The following is a 7,259-nucleotide window of genomic DNA, read 5'->3' as shown; positions in this document are numbered from 1 at the left end:
TGCTTACTTACACCTCCAATCCACATCAAACTTTCCATTCTATTGTAGATCCCAAAACAAACAGTAGATATTATTCGTGACTTGAGGTTAAGCATATGGGTCAAGCACACTTGCCTGTTGAGCCTGGGTATGGTATAAGTGATTCCGCAATTCAATGGGCACATTTCATTTAGTTATTTTGAAGATTTTGAGAAGTTACACTTCACACTGAGGGTACATTGATTAACAATACATTGACACATATAATTTGGTAATAAGCATTAATAAATATCATATGCATAGGGGTTAAGGGTTAGTGGGTTAGGGTAAGGGCTAACCCTAACACGATTAAATAATATATAAATGAATAGCTTAGTTAACAAGAACACCATTAGTAAATAATAACTAGACACATAAGATAGTGTTAATGAAGAAACTAATTAGTAAATGCTTAGTACTGCATTAACTGATGTTAATTAATGGCTAATTAATTAACCACAGATTGTAAAGTTTTTCCAATGCGCCTATAGATACTATTTTAGCTCATAAAAGCAAACATGAGATGAATGTCAATATCCTATCATAGAGAAAACAATGACATATAAATTCATTTTGAAACCAATTTAATATAAATATTAAATCAGTTTACGGCTCAGTAATCTAAAACTGTAATAGAATTTGGATTGTTTTCCGTTTTGCTTTACTTTCCACAGGGATAAGATTTCCTCATCAATTCTTTATGTTTGCTGCAAAGAGATCAAGCAGAATGACCTGTTGATTATTTAAATCATATTCGGTGCAAATTGTTGAGTTTATGTAATCTAATCTAATTGAGAGTGGGATCAAAATGCTCCCACTTTGATTAATGGGTTAGGACTTATCTTCAATCTGTACGGGTCTAGGCAGGGAGGAGCGGCGTGAGAAAGAAATCCAATTATTACTTGCTGCATTCAATCACACAATATCATGTTACATATTTGAGCGATCCAATCCGAGCGGCCCGTACTATGCACACCAAGCATCTTTCCCTCAGGCTCGATGCCTGTTCCTCTTTAAGGGTGACATGCTTGAGAACATGCACAAGAGAACGGGAACATATCAGCCGCTGATTGAGTATTTTATAACCGTGCTGGGCTACGCAGAGGTAGCTCAGGGAAGTGTTCTGAAAATATATTCCTCGAGTGACGTTTCCCCGCTGGGGTTACTGTGTGATGTGTGGTGGCCATGGAGGTGCTGGGAGGACTGAGTCTGAGACGTTGTGTCTCATGCGTGAAAGTGTCAGAAGGTCGTCAGCATCAACATTCACACCTTTTCTTCTCACACAACAGATATAGCACACATCACTGTGACACCGGGGTGGCACAAGCAGAAGAGAAAAAACCACAAGGTCACCAAACACCCACACACGCACAAGCACACACACAGACACACAAACACACTTCTCTCTCATCCTGACTTTGTGTTGTTAAAAGTATATAGCATTGCTAAGTAAACTCTAAGCAACGTTGTTACTTAAAGTTTAGGATTGTGTTTTATGTTTTCTTTTTTTTTTTCACTTGAAATGATTTTTTTTCGATTCAAATCACATTCACTGTCATATTAAAGTCCCAAAAGACAGGAAAAATGTAGTAACCTTGATTATGCCTAAGTGGGGAGCCTATTAAACGATACCGTGCATCTGACTGCGTGGTGAACACTCTGATCCCACACTGTAAATAAACCCTGTGTGTGTCAGGGCACCGCTCAATCACCATTACCCTATATTCCTATCCTGCGTACGTTTCCTGCTGTAATATTTTAATAATGAGGACAACCAAGAGAAATCGCATGCTTTATTTCTTTCAGTCAGGGTTGAATGAATTTCCTCACAGCTACTGGTCAAGCAAGGGATTTTTGAGTTGTAGCACTCGTTTCATTTTGCCCAAAGAATGACAGATTGATAACCTCTGGAACATTTCAAATGGACAATATTTTTGATGGGCGCCTCTCAAGGGCTAGCTTTTGCCTCTGGGTGTCTGGCATTTGAGACTGGCTTTCGGCTAGCCCTGTTTCAGACGGTTCTTTTCAGGTTCCTAAAAGTTCAGTGAACTTATTCTGTCTTTTAAATGTTGAACCTCAGCGGACAATGCCCATGCACATGGACTTGGTGATTATCAACCTGTAGAGGCAAGTGGGCGAGAGGGCCATTGCATTCAAAATCTCACCTGTGATCTGGATTTTTTTATGAAAGGACCAGCCACAGCCCTCTATGCCAAAGGTGTTTTCTAAAGGCTCAAAATATTATTTGCAGGGCCTCTTGCACTGTTGCTTCTCCATAATTGCAAGTGACAAATATGACCATCAGTAACAAAAAGTGACTTGTGGGTTGTTGTTTCAAAATCAACTCTGCTGGCGTGCATTCATCACTGTTTGTGTGGTGTTTCGATAATTGAACAGGAAATGGGTATGGTCTCTTGGGCGTTCGAACGGAATGAATACCATGTTTGGTCCATTCTTTCTTACACTTCGGACAGCTATTTTTCGCCACTCCATTTCAAGCAGGGTTGAATGGTGGGGGAAACCATTCAAATTTCCCTCCATCATCTCTGAGGAATGAGTTAAAAACTGCTGAAGTGAAGGAAGGAATACCAGCGTCCTAGAGCTAACATTAAGGTTTCTCTCTTGGTGGACGTTTTATGCGGCCGTCATCAACTAGAGTAGAAAAATCGTAAACTTTGAATGGACGTCAACAATAACCATGGTCACATGGTTTGTTGATTACTGCACAGCTGTTGGCTAACTGACCACCTCCCTGTGGTGCGTTAGCCCAGAAGCTAACGTTTCGCAGTGGCTGGTTGGTTACAAACCACTTCAAAAGTATTGCATGCGCAGCATATAGGGTATCTGCCAAAGGTACTGCTTTCGTTACCCTTCAACACTTCTCTTACAGTAATAGAAGTTCAGGAAGTGATACCCTTTCACCCATAAAGCAGTTTCTAACTAAGTTAAGATGCAACATTTCACAATTTGGTCAGGTCTATGTTTATATACTTGACTAGACTTTTTTCAGTGTCAGTGATACATGAAGCTGTCGTTCTGCAGTAGGTTTAACAGAACATCAACACAAGGACATTTAGAAGGACCCAATTGTTTGTGTGTGTGTGTGTGTGTGTGTGTGTGTGTGTGTGTGTGTGTGTGTGTGTGTGTGTGTGTGTGTGTGTGTGTGTGTGTGTGTGTGTGTGTGTGTGTGTGTGTGTTTGTCTGTGTGCATGTGTGTCAATGTGAATGTCTTTGTGTTTGTGTGTTTGTTTTGAATGGCAGGGCCCCCTTTTAGCTTGAGCCCTTGTCCCTCAAATTGTCTATGCACAGCCCTGTAATTGCTGGACTTTCTGGTCTGGATTTGGCTCATTCAGGTTTTCTTTTGTTTGCTTTGATGTGTGTTATCCTCGGCTATCCTTCATTCAGGTCATATTCTTTATAATAACACCCTCTATATCTATGATAATTAGATTCTGGCCTTAGTATGAAGATTGGCTGTCATCTTATATATATTTGTGCCAGTATCCTAGTCGGGTAAGGTCCAACGCTTTTGAGAGAACTGCACTTAGTTTTCTGTTTACCTTGTATCTATATTTTGCAAAGAGTGGCAACCTGCCCATTAGTGAGACCTAAGATGAGTATTGGTAACTGCGACAATGCACAATATATTGCATTGTTATCATCGCCACACGTTATTGAATCTCATACAAATAGGCTCAAATACTCACACACATCTAGATATGGAGTGTTGCTTGGTTGGAAATTTCTACCATGGATCCAACTAATGGATGTTTTTAGTTTCGTCCAAGATGTATTAATACTTAAGGATTCCTTTTTCAATTAGTCCAAATTTTAGCATTTGTAGGATATTTAGTCCTTCAGTCAATTGCAACGGTGTTCTTTATAAGGGTGAATATTTGTAAATCATATAAATAAATCACCGTGCTCCACAGAATGAAATGTAAACCAATGCATTCTGAATGGGAGCGTTTCTCTGATTTTTCCGTGCTACACAGAACAAAATGTAAACCCATGCATTTTGGATTGGAGCGTTTCTCAGAATATATATATATATATTCATTAGATAGGAGAGGCCCTCTTATGCCCATCAGTTACTTGGCTCTGCAGTGCATCAGTGTCCCTCCCTATGGCTCCCTCTCTCTCTTTTCCACTGTGTTTCGAGAATTTATATCGATAAAAAATCGGAAATATTGACATATATATAACTACAGGGTGCACTGTACTGTCTGCGCACACACTCTCTCTCTCTCTCTCTCATCTGAAAAACTCTCGGAGAAACGCATTTTCGTTCTGTGTAGCACGAAAGAAGTCGGACAATCGTGCTCTGGGACACGATTCAATAGATTAACGTTTGTGCGCATGAGCATGAAATCGTGTGATACCGGGTTGACATATATGGTGGTATAACATGCCAGGCTTATTGTCAGTCAGATCGGATAACAGAGTGCCGACCAGTTGCTGTGAAAAAATTCCCAGCCAGCACTTCTTGAATGACTGTTTCCACTGTGAAGGTCATTTCCACTTGATATGGATCCGGAGCATCTCGTGGAGTGAATGCAGCAATGGCCACGCATCCGTTCTGAACATTCGAGTGTAGGTATGGAGAACACATTTGACATATTTGTTTGAAGTGGTGCTTCAAATTGGGCTACCTCCTCATTTCTTTGTCATGGGCCTAAGGCCTCTCACAATGCACAAGATTCATTCAACTCCGTAAAACCCTGAAAGAATCATACTTTTGCTTTGCTTACCAACTCTAACACTATAACATAACCCTGGCCCCAACCAACCCTTAGACAATATTTTCTTCCAAGAGTTTAAACACCACTTCACCACATCATTTCCAGTGGCATTTCATGGTTGTGTGGTGATTAAGATATCATCTAAAAAGCACACCACATGGTGTATTTCCTGAGGAATCCCATCCAATCTCCTTCCTGTGTTCTGGTCAATTTTGGAAGAACACCATGAGACAGCTGGTGATAGCTAAATATTACTCATTTGAATTGGTTCTATTCATAGTAAATGAATGTTCTAGGTATGCCTTCAATGATATCTGACAATCAACAAAAGACTGGTCAAATTTTCTAATTTGACACATATGTACGTACATTTTGTACATTTTTAATCCTATTGCACTGAACTGTTTTGAAAGCAATGTTTGGTTTAATTGCAGAATGCTTGCCTGAACGGTTAGATCCTTACATATTGAGATTTATATTTACACTGAGAGCATTAAACAGAAACTTTTATCCAAAGTGACTTTTATAAGTACATTCGTCAGAAGAACAAGAAACAACAATATATCGCTGTCAGTACAGTAAAGATATTCATAGAATAATGTGCCAAGCACTTGCAATTGCTTGGTTAACCCATTCCCCACATCCAACAAAGATAGCAAGGATAAGATGTTGCACAATGCTAAGTACTATTTTTAAGTGCTATAAAATAGCCAAATTAGGATGCGAGAATACATCAAATATTGTTTGAACTTCTGGTTCGTAATCAACGACAGGAGTCTGCCAACCCCTTCACAGTGCACTCTTTCCACGCCTATGTCGTGTTTTTATCAGCAAACAGAGTGAAAGCCTTTCGAAGCGGTTACAGTTTTGTTTTTTGTGGTTCCTTTCAAATGGTATCACAGACTGTTAGTCTTAATGGCACCAGAGTAAAGTAGTCAGCGCTGGCTATTAAACACCATGGGGGAATTCCAACCCAGCTTCCATGACTCAAACCAGCAGTCACGCTGTACAATCATCATTAATCATAAATCATTGTGAAAAAACAAAATCAAACTTATTGGTCCCGGGTAAAAGTGCATCACAAAATGAAATGGCCCATGGAGCAGGGGACCCTAACAAGCTTGTCTGCATTGTGAGGGACTGCGTGCAGCGCTGGTAATTCTGAAATGATTCGGCCCCCATATTCAGCACACACAATGTACTTGTGAGAATAGACAGCAGGATGTCAGTCGCTGACATCGACTCTCTGGGAGTTCTGCAATCCCATCAGTTCTGCACACCGGCAGGCAGAGGGGTATTATGGAGCAGGGGAGATTTATTGTCCGACGGCACATCATTTTAAGCAGTAAGGACAACTGCACACCGCAGCAGTGAAACGATTGTGCGGGGACAGTATGAGGGGACAGTAATAGTCGAGCCATGGCGATGGGAGAGAACACCGTTGGTCGATGAAGACATGCTACTGGTGGACACACGCTGTCTTAAGCTTCCCAACATGATCACATTCTCTTCCAGCCCAGGACTATTTCCTTTTAAGAAGTTTCGAATGCTCTCATTGGCCGAGGGAATGAAGCCTTCAGCGGTTTCTATTTGGAATTTAGTCCAGGATGAGATCAGATATTGACAGAACTGGTTCCCTTTAATGTTAGGAAATAATTAATTCAGGACCTAGAATTGGCCTCAGTAGCATGTATATGCTCTTACTATGGCCTTTCATGGTGAAGCTCTTTGAATCAGATTGTTATACTCCCCCAAAACTTGTACTGTAATGTGTTGTCTTTCCATACCGTATGTTGTATGGTGTACAACATATAGTTGTACAGCTTGCTGTATGGCTTGATGTTGGCCAGGACACAAATGCAAAATATATTTTGAATCCCAAAATACTCTCTGGGTAAAATAAAGGTAAAACAAATAAAAATAAACGATCCTCTTTGCGTTTTTCCCTCCCATTGCATTCCAGTCGTCCCCACTGCATGGACCCTGTCCACAGAGTACAACAACGACACCGAGTTGATGCTGATGGGCTCCCATTGGGCTGTGGTGAACTTGCTAGAGGAGAAAATATGGGAAATGCTCCATGGACAAAATGCTGTGGAACACATCACATTATGCAGGGATCTCTGGTCCCTCGTTGAGATCTCTCGGGGGCATTTCAACCCCACAAGGAGCACTTGGGCCTGTGGGCCTGGATTTTTGTGATTGGTATATATGCAAGCAGTGAGACGTCTCAGGATAGCATGGGAGTAGCAAGAGTAATACTCATATCAAGATTGTTGCCCGCTGGGCCCCTTTCTAAATGGAAGTGTTGTCGAGGGGTGATGCAATAAGAAGACCAGTAGGATTTGGACCGAGCACAATTATTGGTAAACATGATTAAGGTGTACTTTGCTGCCACCCCCCTGCCTCGGATTTAAGGATAAAACAGTTAGCTTAAGTGGTTTGACTTTTATGGGAGACCTGCTTCTAGACCACTCACCTCCCTGGCATTTGGCATGC

This window comes from Gadus macrocephalus, chromosome 8 (genome assembly GCF_031168955.1).
Source record: "Gadus macrocephalus chromosome 8, ASM3116895v1".
Taxonomy (NCBI): domain Eukaryota; kingdom Metazoa; phylum Chordata; class Actinopteri; order Gadiformes; family Gadidae; genus Gadus; species Gadus macrocephalus.
Note: the sequence above shows the minus strand (reverse complement) of the source record.